The 15,640-nt window shown below is 34.4% G+C and overlaps 1 protein-coding gene and 1 long non-coding RNA gene across 6 annotated transcripts in view; both read right to left on the bottom strand.

The window, feature by feature from the left end:
• Positions 1–15,640, bottom strand: part of PCDH9 (protocadherin 9) — a 665,972-nt gene that overhangs the window by 302,158 nt on the left and 348,174 nt on the right. The window lies entirely within an intron of this gene.
• Positions 6,878–8,086, bottom strand: LOC117244423. Its single transcript, XR_004497498.1, has 3 exons — positions 8,045–8,086; positions 7,154–7,223; positions 6,878–7,068 (listed from the first exon to the last, which is right to left on the bottom strand). It is a non-coding gene; the product is annotated as an uncharacterized LOC117244423 (long non-coding RNA).

Raw genomic sequence — 15,640 nt, 5'->3', positions numbered from 1 at the left:
ATTTCTCATCGTCAGGAAGTAGAGAATTTCCACAGAGATGACAGGGATTTTATTCACAAGGACAGTATCTGTATAAATTGCAAAAGTCACACCTTTGTGTATCCTATATTTTTTACTTTGGTCAAGACTGTCTACCTCATCTCCAAAAAAACCAACACTATTTACACTTTCAAGTCTCACACATACCAGAAACCACAGAGCTTCTAACCTTGCATAAAGATTAGTCAGTAGAAAGGTGAACACTGCAGTGCAGTAAAGCTCCTGCTAACCTTGTGTTGGTGCACTTGTCAGAGCAATACCATATCAAAGGCACGACTTTTGTTTTGATTCCATAAACCTTTACAAAGCACTCTCGGGTGTTAGATTTTTGCTGTTCATAACTGAAGTTAAACTCCATTAAATATCAGTAATAGAATGAGGATATTCATGATGTCTGCTTCAGTTGGTACTTCTATTGTGGGCAGCGTCCCCATTTGATGAAAAAAATTAAGAAATATTTATCTTGAATTGAATCAGCCTTACTTATCTTCCCTTACAATTTCAGGCCTCTTTCATGGATTTCATTTTCGCAACAAAACTATTAATGTTTTATGCCAAATACTCAGATTTTTCCAATAGTGGAATTTTATTTTTATTAATTTTATTTTTATTAAGAAGCTTACCAGCTTCTTTGTTTAAAAATAATGGAACATCTTAAGATCCTTTTCTCCTATTATCTCAAATATTTTAAGTACTCCTCTGCTTTACTTCCTGGTCATCTGCATTTCTTTCTTGAATTTCTTGATCCCATTTTCAAAAAAAGAAAAGGAAACGAAAAAATTTTAAAAAAGCAAAAAGGAAAAATCAGCTCTAGGCTCTTGCATTTCTCCAGTTGCTACTAAATGAATTCATTTTTATCCCATCATGCATTGAACAGACATTACCATATATGACTTAAAAAGCGCAATATAAATTTATCAGCATTTTCTTGTGTAAGCTATATGACAGTTCCATGAGCACGTATACAGATTGTAAATAAACATTTAGCAGAATGATACAAGGAATAACCTTGTATTTAACTTAACTCTCTGTCAATACTGGCAAGGTGGGGATGATGCAGAAGTAGGATGAATGTTTTTGAGGAGCCATAATTTCTTAATGTTTATAAATACCCTGAGTTCAAGAAAAAAGAAAGATATATTTTTACTTGTATGTCTGTTTTAAAAATACTTAATTTCATACTTTTGTTTAAAAGAAATTTTAAAATCATGAACTGCAAGTTGTTTAGAGCCATTTTCCATCCTCCCTATGTTAGAATCAGAAAGGCTGTGGAGATTTCTGCAAAAAGACCACAAACTATCTGAAAGAAGCTGCACAAATTTATTTTCCTTTAAAAACTGCAAAAACAGATGCATGTAAAAATCCAGTTCTGTGATATAAAAAAATGAATATTCAGAGCTTGCTGAGTGCAAAAATAAATCACTCAATAAGGTTAAAAGAACAGTGAATTCTGGGAAACTGATAGAATACAAGCTAGAGCACAGATAATCATTAGGCAATGAGAAAGATCTGGCAAGATTTCTGTAACAAAATTAACGCTGATAACTCTGCATCATCAGTTTACGAGTACAAGTGGGATTCAGGATAAAAAAAGAACCATGTCCTGTTTAAGTACTGACAGAATATAATCCCATATGTTGAAAAGGACACTATTAATAGGCTAATCTTTTCTGTGAGAGGGAGAAATACAGTCTAACTTACATAAACTGCAAAGATATTAAATTTGGAGGTTAAAATTTTGCACACTGTAAAAGCATTAGAGGAATTGGACTTAATTATTTTTAAGGAAGAAATTCTTAAGTTAAAACAAAATTCCTTAAAAGCAGTCAAATAAGTCCATGTGTTGGTAAAAATTATATTTTCTGACTCTCTATCATCTTTCCAGCAATTGTGGTGCAGCTCCATCCTTTCACACAATCTCATTACTTTTGTAGGGTTTGTTCTGTTTGTTCTCTGTGATTACCCACCCACCCGGGACAGTTTTCTCTCCATGTCCCAACAAATCTCCTTTATCTATTTTCTTGCTGTTCAGACATAATCTACCTCTCCGGAAAAAAAGAAAAAAAAAAAAAAAAAAGTATATGCTACTTTTGGATTGCTTGAGGTTTTTTCCTGTATCTGCAACTGTACAACTTTATACCTCTGTCAATCAACTGAATGAAATAGGCATTTATATTATTTACTAATCACTTATAAACTTGCGTACAGCACAGGAGCAATTTCACTGCTTGATTTAAAACCCTAGAATAGCTCCCTTAAAACCAAATCAAAACAGACATGCCACATTAATGTAAAATATTATTTGACTGGGAAAAATGCAAACATCAGTAAAAGGATGTCTGCATAACATAAAATCCCATTAAAAAATCAGTAAGTTATCAGTTTCAAAATTTGTTACCTGCATACAACTGTCAATCCATTGACAAACCAATATTTACAGTCCTCACTTCCATTTCCAGCCCTTTAACCTCCCAGTATCCAAGACAGGTCCTAAGAATGTCCTCCTCGCCTCACTATTTAAACTAATTCTTTCTAATTCAGCTGAAGGCTGATGTAATACCCACTATATATGAACAATATTTCTTCAAGCAGCATTTTTCCTGGGAATCATTTTAAGGATGGTTAAGATAATAGGAGTTTTCCTGCTGCTAGTTTATGTTTCTCAGCCTAGATGTACTATATAGTTCAAGTCAAATTGAACTGTCCATACTATAAAGTCAGCTCTGTCAATGAGGAATTTCATGGAAATTCTGCTGCTAAACATCATTATTTTCATGTTTTGTTTTTCAAGGTTTGGATGAAATTTCAATTGCATGATCAAATTGTTTTCATAGCTACACATTTCAAAAACCCAAACATTTATCTTCATGTATACATAACTATCATGAGCTCAAGGGGAAAAAAAATAAATACAAGAAACCAGATCCAAATATGTTTCTCCTACCTCTAAGAACAACCCTAGCATTTAAAATATAACAGAAGGAACAATACTAGTACCTGCTTGTTGGGATTTTAAAAAAATGCAAATCTCATTATGACAGAAAACAATAGTTTATACATTTTCCCAAAACAATTCTTAAGAGCAGTAATTTTCACAGAAAATTTATTTTTTTTTTAAAAATACCAAAACCTACTTTTGTCTAACAAAGAACTCCCTATATATTTTAGTTAATTCAGAGAACTGAAAGCAGTCTTGTGGAGATGCACAGGATATAATCACGGACAAAAAAAGGCTATTACGAAGATCAATAGATCATATTTTCTATCCCTTTTTCCTCACAGAAAGACCTACACTTGTTTCTATCCTAGCTGACATCAGTCTAATTTCAAAAACTTATCAGTAAAGTTTTCAAAACCTTCCTCAAACCTCTAACCCAGTCCTTAGGCATCCTTACTGTTACAAGATATTTTCTAATGTCTAACCTAAATCTCCCTTGCTGATTTTAGTCTTTATTTGTTATGGCCACACAAGTTTGGTATTGTCTAGTCTGAACAACCACTGTTCTTTACAACTTTTCTCATGGATTATATTTTCTTTAGGCAACTGATCATTCTCATAGCTCACCTGTAGTGAACTCTTTTCAACTGGTCCACATTTTTCTGCTCTGGATTGTCAAGAATTGAGCCTCATCCTTTCAATTATCTAGTTACAGAAATCAAATGTATGTTCTGTCAACTCAATCTTTGTACAGAAAACCTACAATGGCCAGCATTTCCTCAAAGGTTAGATTAGAAAAAGAAAATGCACTTCTATGTGTATCACAGTCTGGTTATTATTGAAAATTGACACAAAGGACAACTCCCAAGGGCTCAGGTCTTGATCATGTTAAGTATGGTGTAGCAGCAACAGTTATTTACTGAAGTACAACCATCAGTAAGAGGCTCCAATACAGGCTTTTTTTTCCACAAAGAATAAAATAATCTATGTTTCTCAAAATTAACTGATAGAGAAACCCTGGCACACAGATACTTTTTACATGTGTATGTGTGTGTGTGTGTGCCTGTATATATATCTTTATATATAAATATTTAATCTTAATCACATTTTCTAGATAGGTTAACTTAAGACCATGATTCAATTTCACATTAAGAAAGGGTAGAATTTATAGGAAAAAATAAAATCTCTGATGCTTTAGAGTTCCTTGGTAACCTGTACATGTTTACATGTACTACACAGGTGCAGTCTGGGGGAGATGCACAAGTGTACTTTTCAACCAAGGGCATCACTGCAGTTTGTATGTGCTCTGTGTTTGAGACTGAACACACCCTGCAGGTCTACTTTGCTAATTATATCTAGCAGACTGTGGTGCTGAGGTAACAGGGAATCAAGCACAAACAAGTATTTTGCAAGATTATGTAGGTCTTATCCCACCCACTACTAAGTGAGTGAATTGAAAGTTCAGTTGAGTATCTCAACAGGAGTCATCCTTTTGACGTCCTTTGACTGCAATTCTGACACACCAGTAAAGGCATGAATAATTCTAGGGATTAGTTATCAGGTCTGGGAGGTGCAGCTTCACATATGAAAATGGCTCATTTAAATATATTAATCAGTCCTTCCCAAGAGTTAAATTAGCTCAATACAGATAAAATGCATTTCTTGCTGTATCTGTAAATACAGCAAACTTAGAAGCAGAGGTACATTGGAGATTCTGTCATGTTCACAGTTTCTTCCAGTCCAACTAAGCAGCAGAATGTTGACATTGATGTTTATCCCAAATTTGTTTCTGTATCTTATTTTAGAAGAAATCTTTGCAGTTTACCCAGTCTACAGAACTGTATCAAATTGTCAATATTTTTGCAGATACATTTCCCAATCTCTACAGTCCGCCCACTGGACTGGAAATACGCACTTCATTTTTATGATTTCCCATTCTTCATGCTCCAGTATTTTCCTGCATTTTAATTATAGCAGATATTTCTACATAGTTTAACAGCTATAAAAGTTTTTTTAGTTTCAAAGCTCTTTGCCTGTACAGCAATAAAAGGTGAAGCAGGATCCGAACACATTTGCTTCACGTTATATGGAGAACTCTTGCCTGTGAGTTACTGAATTACTTCACAAGTCTCCCTATGACTGTAAAAAGTGAGAACATTTCTGTGTTGATGTGTGGGTGCACAAGACTGTTTAAAGTACAACTTTCTGAAGACATCAGCCTTAATGATCTTGAGCAAGACATACACAGATAGCTATAAGTGTGTGTATATGTATTCACATCTATAGATATACATATACATATACAGATGTATATTTATGCACTCACACTTCACACAACAAATGCCCCAAAATTCAAAACCACAGAATATTGCAATACACTTTAGCATATGTCACAATAAAGACTGTTGCTATAATGGTAAAATGCTTCCTATTTAAATGAGTTATTTTCTGGTAGAGTGTTTTGGGGGTTGTTGTCGTAGTTTTTTGTTTTTGTGGGGTTTTAGGGTGGTTTTTTTTTTTTTTGACTGCCTGACAATTCTGCTGTGCTATTTCACAGCAGGCTGAGTGATACTGAAGTCTGGGGAAAAAACCCTAGATAATTATATACCACAAACATACATATGCATAATAAATATATACGTGTGTTTGTTCCAATAATCAAGGAATAATTCTTGATAGTCCTGGGTACACAAAAATTAGTTATTTTTTCTTCTAGAACATCAGAGTATTTCACAGACATCAGAACTGTCACACCACAGATCCAAACTTACAATGGAAAGAGGGTCATCAGGAGTTAATCCTTTTACCACATGACTTTGTTCTAATTTTTTTTTTTCCTGGCTTACCTCCACAGTTAGAAGAAAATTGTGGAGCTAATATCTTGATTAAAATGCAGAGAACATAATTACCTATTTTATGTTCTTGTTTCAGTTTGTTCCATAGAAATAGGTTATTTACAGCACACTTTTGTCATTATTTCTAGCTGTATACTGTGACAGAAAGAAACCTGCTCCTGGTCCCCATAATGCCATTCTAAAGCACCTATATATGCACCTCACTTGGCCTCTCCTAAACCTCCTCCTTTTAAATGAGCTTGGGAAAAGTTGTTTCTGAAACAGCAATTCTGTTCATTTTCTGAGCCTAGAGGAATATACTTAACTGATTTATTGCCCTGTGGATGTTGTAATTGTTGCAAAACACGATGTATTCCCAGAACAGTGATATAAGTATGTCACTTGGAAAATATGCCTCCCAGCATTCCACTGAAATTAATGAAGCATCATTAAATAGTTGCAGTTCTTAAGCATGTTGCACATCCCAGCATGCAAAGAGTTATTGACAAACTTTGAGATGTCAAGAGATAATATTTGTAGAATCATAAGCTAAATAGAGTAATAGTTGCTGAAGGAATGTTTTAATAATATCCCAAGTTTCAATTCTTTAACATACACTGTAACTTTGAGAGCCTGCAACAGAAAATGATAAATGGTTGGGCTGCCTGCAAGCATGCAAGTAACTTAAGCTCTTAGAAATTATCAGGAGAAAACATCCCTTCTCACCGCCAACCCAAGACAATAGGAACACTTGCACAACTGTTTTCAAAAGGCTCCCCTCCTAACAATAAGGAAAAAAAATAAAAAAATCCTTCTCTAATACTCATTTAAAATATTTTCTCAGAATATAGAAACTTAAGTAGAAACAAGTTTTTCTTGTTAGCATTGGTAATTTTTGAAATTAAATTAAAAAATAGGACAAAATTTTCAAGATCATGTAGCAAACATTTTCATTATTCTCCAAAATTCAGATTTAGATGATTACATAAAACACCAGGTTTAAAATATAATTAACAACTCTTATTTGAGGATTATTTTGAAAACTAAGCCACAAGAACCACATTTTCAAAAGCTGGTACAATTAAATAAGTTGAAAAGTACACTCAAATTTGTGACGTTCATTTTTACCATATGTTAAATGTTATGCTGTAATCTTTCATGAAGACTAAAGCCATACTTCAGCCAAAGTTCATCAGTCGTCCAAGTTCCACTTACTATTCTGTAATGTAGCTTGGCTATGATCAAGTCAGCAGAATCCTCAAGGAAAATCACAATCAGGGAGATTCACAGCATCGTGAACTTGATCACACACTGACTGAATTAGGAAGTAGAGCAAGCTTACCTTGAGAAAGGAAATCTAACTTCTTAATCATGAAAATGTTATCCTGGACAACTCATTTTGACTTAGCCATCTGAAATACACACCTCTTCTAAGCACAGCTACAATATGGACATTACAACATAGGCTTTTAGAAAACAGATTGATGTGACACAGCTTATTGGCCCTTGTAATATGAAAAACTATCTTTCAATGGTCCATTGGTTACTAATGTGGGTAATACAAGTAATGCAGAAATAAACAATATTTATAATCTCCATTTTCTGAATCAGTTTATTTAAGCAGTGCATAAATGGAGCATACTCAAGTTTTCATGCCAACAGGACAACATTCCATTATATGTCACATTTTTGTCTACAAGGTACTTACCAGTCTCCATCTGGCTGATATTCTAAGAAATATTGGAATCGTAATAGTCTGTCTTTACTTATGCCAGACAAATGGCTGGGCACTTATTGATTTAGACTTTATTTCATATAATGAACTGTCAATCAAAGTGCAAGCAGGTATTCTATTATGGTTACTAAGTACTTCATTAACATTTTGTATTATTTACTGTTTTCAAACTACCAGAACAGCACACAAAACACCTTAAATGGCTATAGAAATAGGAAAAAATGGGCATGAGATATATGAGAAATGCTAGCAATGAGCAAGTGTTGCTGGCAAGTAAATATTGGAGGCAGATCACATATACACAGAGACATGTTGCTAAGTGTTTATATTTACTTTTCTATTAAGTGTATTCAGGATAGCTGGAATTCTTGGGTTTCTCTTCAAAGAATGCAAAAAACCATTTATATTTCTAGAACATTTTCTATATATTAATTTTCTGCACAGTTCACTTCCTGCCACTCTTTAAGAAAGAAGGGAGAAAAAATAATAAAAATCTACCTTTAAATCAGCCTTCAGATAACTAGTCAGACACCATCCACCTGCAACAGGCAAAATTTTGTCGATCCTGTATTGATCAGATCACTAATACCTCACAAAGTTTAATAGCAATTCATGAACTGAAAGGAAAAATAAAAAATTAAAATATCTGCATAACCAAATATTCCTAGTCTTAGATACTAACAAAAGCAGAACACAGAACTGTGTGTTGCATGTAACCTGATCATATTCCCTTGAAAATGTGAACAGAACACTCACTTCACCAATATTCTACAGTCTGTAGAGTACAGATGCCACCTATGTAATAACTCAAATTAACAGATTCTATGTTAAAGAAAACAAGAAACAAACAACAAACAAGAAGTAGTACAAGAACAACAACAACAATAATAATAACAACAACAACAACAATAACCACCACCTTAGAGCTTCTAATTATTTAGGAAACAAAGTGTAGCCTTCTAAGCTATGTCAAAAGAGCAATAAAAAATTCTATCAAATTAAAGAACTATCTCTTTTGGTCTTAACTAATCTTTGCACAAATTATTTTAAAACCTCTACAATGAAATTAAACCAAAATAAATTAAAAATTTTAATACTTAACATCATCACAATTTCATCCCTGTGGTAGGTACATTCAGATTATAAAGGTAAGTACAACTCCAAAATACCAACTGAAACCTAGGTGGCTGTGAAGGAGGTTCTCAGAAGAACTTAGAAACTACAAATCTTGTGGATTTTTGTGTCATAAAATTCCACGGATTCAAAAAAAAAAATCAAAAAAAAAACAAAGCAATTTTCTGAAGGAAGCCTTTCACTATACAAACCTACTTAATAGTGAAAATTTGTATTTCAATTATTTAGATGAGGGGAAAGCAAATCATTCCACAAACAATAAAAACCTTTTGTGAGCCTGGTGGGATTACTAATTATCTTGAACAAGGAGAGTGTTATTGTTCAGCTACACCCTCTCTTCTACCATTTATTTCATTTAGAAGGCACTCATATACCAGGGTGATGGATGGCAACCTACAGTAAATAGATTTGGAATAGATTTAGTGCTTGCCTTCCCAGTCAAAATTCTAAGACTTTGTGTAATGGAAAGGGGTTTGGTCCTTTATTCCTGTCCTTTCAACTGGCTATTCACTGGCTAGCTGACAGCAAAAGGAAGTAACAATCCATCATCTTCAATATGGAGCCAAAGCAAGCAAAAGAAAATCTTAATAATGTTCTGCCAAAAACAGTAGGGAAAAGGCAGTGTAATTTTGAGATGCAAGAATGATACACAGATCCTTGATTTTTATCACTGAATATCATCATAGAGAGCTATTCACATCTGTTATAAAGGAGAGCTATCCACTTTTTAATTTTCTCTTCAGTCTTGCTAGTTTGAATACCTCCTGCATCATTTTCCAAGCTAAAATGAAGGCATTGAACTCTGACCAGGACAAAACCATTTACACAGTAAAACTTTTTTGACTGAGAGCATATGAATATTATTAATTTGACTTAAGTATTCAGACAAGAAAGAATAACAGGTGTCCAGCACCTCAGCACAATGATAATGATTTCTTGCATTGATAATAGCAATGATAAATAGCAATGAAACATGCCTGATTTCAGCAGCTGTTGGAAGCAGCGGGGTTGCTTCTGTCAGAATAAAGAGAGACTCCCACCTCCCCAGATAAACGCATTCAAATCAAACAGTGCATACCAACAGTCGGCAGTGCCCTGCTCTTGTGTTAACAGTGATTAATCACATCACTGATTGGTTCTCAACTATCTTCACTTCCAGCCTCACTGTGGACAAGATCACTGAGCAGCTCATTAAAAGAGCTGTACATGAGCTGCAGGAGGGAAGGATGGTGATCCCCAAAGAATTGTTATAATCAGTATGAGGCCTTTTCAGCACTTTATATAAGCTTAACTGAGGTCAGGTGTCAGTGATTGCCCACACCTCTCCTGAGGCGGATACCACTTTGCACCCTGCTACTGACAATACCATCCAAGTAGCACAATTCCATTTTATTCGTGGAACATTTGTGGGAACTACAGCATGGGGAAAAAAAAGACCATTGACTCTATGCACTTAATAAGTGGCCTGCAAGCACTGGAGTTTAGGAATAAAGAAAAATGGATAGGATATGGGCCGATAGTTATCTAGCAGTACCAACTGGGTAATTTGTCACAGGTACATCATTATTTAACTTATCTTTTCCAGTCTGTTATTTTAACCTTCTACTAGCTAGATATCCATTTTAAATTGGTCATGCCATCCATCTTTATTCATCATCTACAGACAATAATAGAAGAAGATCCTCCAGAGAGTAATTCAAACATCAGAAAATAGGCTCCTGGGCAGCATGATTCACTCCTTTGAGATTTTTATTTTTCTCCACTGACCGCAGACTGCCTTGGATGAATAGTTTTGATCTAGCATCTAACTTTTAGTTGCGCAACTTTTGTGAGAGAAAACAAATTTCTCTGAAAGTGAATTATGATCTTAATCATTAGTTTACCTCAAGCTGCTGACCCATCTATTTCTATTGCTGGTTCTCAGGCAGTAGATTTTGGTCAGGTTGTCAGAAATATTTACAATACCACTGGACATTAGACCAACTGACAGCATATGTCCAGTGTAACATTTGGCCTTAAAGAGACCTTCAAGATCACTGGTGTCTCCTCTCAGATGAACTTGTATTAGGCATTGTAAAGACCCTGTATTAATTTAATTGATTTATTATTCAGCATTCCTCAAAATCACCCTCTTTCCTCCTTTCTGCTCTCTGACCTCACAGAGGTGTTGGTGGCTCTTAAAATCACATCTCTCTGAGCTCATCCACTGCTTCAAGAAACTAGCCTTTTGAAAATTGAAAAAAACCCTAATCTACTTACAAAATATTGCAGAGGTCACCTCATTAAAGTTCTCCTCTAAGTTACTGAACAGGAACAAACCAAAGAGTTTTAAAGGCATCTGTTACTTAGCCACACATCCATGTGGATTTTGGTCTCTCTAACGCCTGACAGCTGCTTAAGTCATTACCATATCCTCATCAATGTAATCAGTACCCTAAGGCTGCCCTACCTCTCAAATTCACAATCTGCAATGCTGCTCACTTCAGTGCTTTGGGGCATATTAGCAACTCAAGCTTTTTCTGCTTTGATGTGCATGTTCTGTACCACTGACCCCAAAATATGCAGGTCTAATGAATTAGCTTTAATAGTTTTCTTACCCACTTAAATGTTTTTGTTTTAATTGGCAATACTACTATGTGTCTTGAACTACACTGAAAAGTTCACAGCATAGATGCTAATGGTGCCTTTCTAATTAATGCATAATGAACAAAGGTTTGTCTGAGCAATTTCAGAGGTTAGACTTCATAATTAAGAACCCTATTTTAATAAAAATCAACTTAAAAATTTCACACACTTAATAGAAATAATATAAACCACAAAACAATATTTTTAAATATCTGTGGATTTATAAATATTTGTATAAATTCTTTTAGTTACACAAAATCAGTATTTCTTCATTTCCTTTTAATCTATCTGCCAACTGCCAAAACCTCAGCTTTATCATATTGTCCCTGAAGTGCACTTAACTTGCATCTGGGGCTGGACTTTCCTTTTCTTTTCACTTACTTAAGGGAGCACTGATAACTGAGGGCCAGAGTCTTGACAGCTACTGGCAAATTTGACATCCTTGTCTGTATGGAGGAGAAGCCAATGATTTGTCTTAGAAAACTACAACGCTTTTTCAAACTAAATTTTATTCTCTCTCCAAGACTTCCAGTTGTATGAGTATCAATAAAGATATTATTTCTAATGCAGACAGAAAGTATGGCAGCTGTTCTACTTCATCTCTTGTGCCCACCTGCTTCGTGCATCAATGACATTTGCTAATACAGTTTTGCATCACTGCTAGTCTGCTAGACCTGAGATCATGACAACATGATGAAAGTTTAAGATTAAGGTAGATGAAAAGGATGGAAGGTCCTGCCTTAAAGTCTAAACACTGTGGATTAGGTATGAACAAGGTACAATATCAGTTTTTTCCATTAAAACATCAGTTTTCTTCTCCTTTCATGTTCTTTATGTTACATTAGGTTAGACAAATATTCTATCTATATCTGTGTACATACTAGCTATAATTAAGACACCTGATGTTAGGAGAGTTAATAGGGTTAAATGAACAGCTACCAGAATATGTGAAGTCCAATCACAAAAAGCATTGGGCACTTTGCGACCATTTCAACTTAAATATTTAGGTACAAGTTCACAGCAATGACACTTTAGTTATATCTCACTTGTATTCCTAAAAGATGGCTACAACCAAATTCAGTTTCCTGATACAGTTCCATCTGGCCCTAAGCAATTTGTTTCTTTGTTTGTTTTTGTGTTTATTAAATATTTCCCTTAGAAGCTGAAAAGTTACTTTAGTTGTAGAGTACGCAACTAAATACACATTAGCAGGAAAATCAGGTAACACACAGCTTCTGATAAAATTAACAATGTGGTACCAATAGTTCAGGCATGCTTAATGATTTTTGACTGGCAGAAATCATATTCAGATCAGTTAAAACCTGGGTGTATCTAGGGGCTCACCTTAATGAATATTCTTCTTTGAATCAGGAGCACATTTTAGAAATGAAGACACAGCTGGTGTTCACTGACTGAGACTGAGCTTACAATGTGCAGAGGCTTGAAACTGCACAAACTGCTTCACACAAACTGCTTCTGGTGAACAGTAGGCATTCCTCTATTCCAGGACATCCAACACAGAACCCAGAAAAATTCTAAAAATTCATAAGGTTTGGATGTCAAGACCGCAGCATCAGTTGTTTCATTCTAAGGTGGTGGTGGAAGACAAATCACAAGTGTCTCTTGTCTGCTTATCACACTTGCAAGAGAAATTTAAAAACATCAGTGAGTCTAACATTTTTAAACTGCAAATTCCAGTTTTTTTCTGCCCGTATTGTTCTACAGCAAAAGACATGAAGGGCTTAGGGTTGAAGACTCTTGGTCAGAGCCCTAAACAAAAGTTGAAGAGCTGAAACAATCCTTCAGACTTTCACTTTTTAACCAATATCCAGAGGTCAGGAAGAAGACAATATATATTTCTTGGCCCTACCTTGCTGTTCTCTTTAGTATCCTAAACACCACCACCTTCTCTTTATGAACAACATCTGACAAAGTATCTCTGCAAAGTTTGAGGTCTAAAGGGATACAATGAAATCTGAGGGAATTATAAATTATTTTTATGGTTCTTAATTATTGATAGAAGAAATAGATGTCTTAGCAGCTAGACATGTGCTAACCCAGTATTTTTATATATTTTTCCTCCCAGAACCACAAAATTATGACCACCACTTCACCACTACACTACACTACACTACACTACACTACACTACACTACACTAGCACCAATTACTGTAGAAAATGTATCACAGCCTCATCTCTCTAATTATAATCCATTCTCATTTATGTAGCCTGTGCAATTTCATTAAAAAGCATGTTTGTGGAGATGAGTGGTTATTATTTTTATTCCTCTCTTAATGAATACTGATTTCTTCCATGAACTTTACTATATATGCATAAATAATACTAACTGATTATTGAGTATATCCTTAAATGGTATGGTGAATTCTGAACTGATATTCATTTCACTACCTACAAAATTAATACAAAAATAAACTGTTAAGTGACGAAGACTTTAAAACAGAATTGCATATCACAGAAAGAAAGTATTTTGGTCAGTGAAACTGTGTAACATGTATTGAATAGAGTTTCATTGATTAGTTAAATTCCAGTTAGGAAAAACACATATGATCACATTTTTCCTAGAAGTAAACCACCATTCCTGTGGGTAAACTGCTTTTTTGATGGAATACAGCAAGAGAATATCACTGAGACACAACAGAGGAAAGGACACTGTCAGATAAACCAATACAACTTTCTATCATGCAGACCTGACACAGGAGTGAAGGGCTAAGTGAAATTCCCAACAGTCTTCAGATAATATTCCATTTACTGGGTGGTTTTTGTGATTACTTAATGTAGCTTCTATTCTTGCCTGTAAATTCCTGTTATATGAAAAGATTTTTTCACAGGTGTAAGTGAGAAGGAAAATAAGACTTTATATCCAATTACCTCATATATGCATCTTCTGAAATATGCCCATTGATTCAATAAATAAATAAAACAAAAAAGCACTATAAACTCAGCAAAATTCTTATTCAGATTGTATTTAGGATTACCTCAATTTCAATCTTGTGAGATTGGACCAGAGATAATTATGCCTTAACATGAAAAAGAAAAAGAAAATTAAATTAATATTTTTAGAACAAAGAAAGTCTTCACTCTCTCACTTGGTACATATTTACATTTAATTTTCATGCTTAAAGGACTTGTATTCCAATCTTCAAACTGAACTTTAATGCAAACAGAGGGTAAAGATCATCATCTTCATTAAGCATCAACCAGCAATCAAACAAATAAGAACATTTCAAAGTAGATTTCCCACCCTGCAGGGTTCCAGTGAAGGAAATAATAAAGTGAAATATGAAAAATAAAACTGTTCTTCAAGAAGAACAGATCTAATTAAAAGGAAGACCTAACAACTTCATGGATTAATTGGGAACCAACTGAGATAATTAGACCTCTGGGAATAAGATTACACCCATCATAAACCACTTTTTTCACAACTACAGGTTAAGTGCTTAAAGCTTTAATTGGGGGCAGCACTAAGAGGAAAGTGGAACTTGCACAGAAGAATTAATATTTGGAGAAGCAATATCCTGAAGTGCTTTGGCATCGTTAAAAACCACATTATTATTTTTCCCCAAGTGCATGGGATTCTGGAGCCAAGTGGACAACAGTGGTTAGAATTTGTACCAATCAAAAAAATGCTCACACCATTATACTTTGACCCATAAACCACATGTAGCTACTCTGTACATTAGTAGCTCAAATATAGTCTCACCCTCTGAGATTAGTTTAAATGAGGTATTATTTTAACATATTGTTTCTGCAGTCAAACCATGTCTTTCAAGAGAAATATACCCTGAGAATGCAACAATAAATTAGGAAAAAAATAATAAAAAAAAATTCTAAAGAATGGGTAAACTGCTTCAAAGAACTGCTTCTCAAAATTGCTCCAAGCACTAATTTCAATTAAACCATTTGAAACTGAAACAATTTAATACCATAATACAAAAGTCATGGAAACTTTAGCATCCAGCTAACTAATTGTCCATTAAACCACTTTGAAAGCACACTGGGAAAATGCATGGGATTCTGGAGCCAAGTGGAGAGAACACCACACAATAAAGGTGCTAGGTCTCTGCTTTAATCCCCCTTCAGGGGTAGGAAAATACCTGCAGAAGAAAGAAATTCTGTATTTTCTAAAAGCTCCATGTGTTACTTCCCTAATGATAATATTCAAGAAAAGGACAAATTCTTTTCAATTACAAATTTTATTTGCTTGCAAAATAACATATTTCAACACTAAGTCATCATCTTTATTTTCTGATTAATATAAACTGATGAGAAGTTGAATTCTCTAACTGTTTTAATATAGGCCACAGCTATTTTTTC

The sequence above is a fragment of the Parus major genome, chromosome 1 (assembly GCF_001522545.3).
Source record: "Parus major isolate Abel chromosome 1, Parus_major1.1, whole genome shotgun sequence".
Classification (NCBI taxonomy): Eukaryota; Metazoa; Chordata; class Aves; order Passeriformes; family Paridae; genus Parus; species Parus major.
Note: the sequence above shows the minus strand (reverse complement) of the source record. Positions and strands in the feature narration are given on the sequence as shown.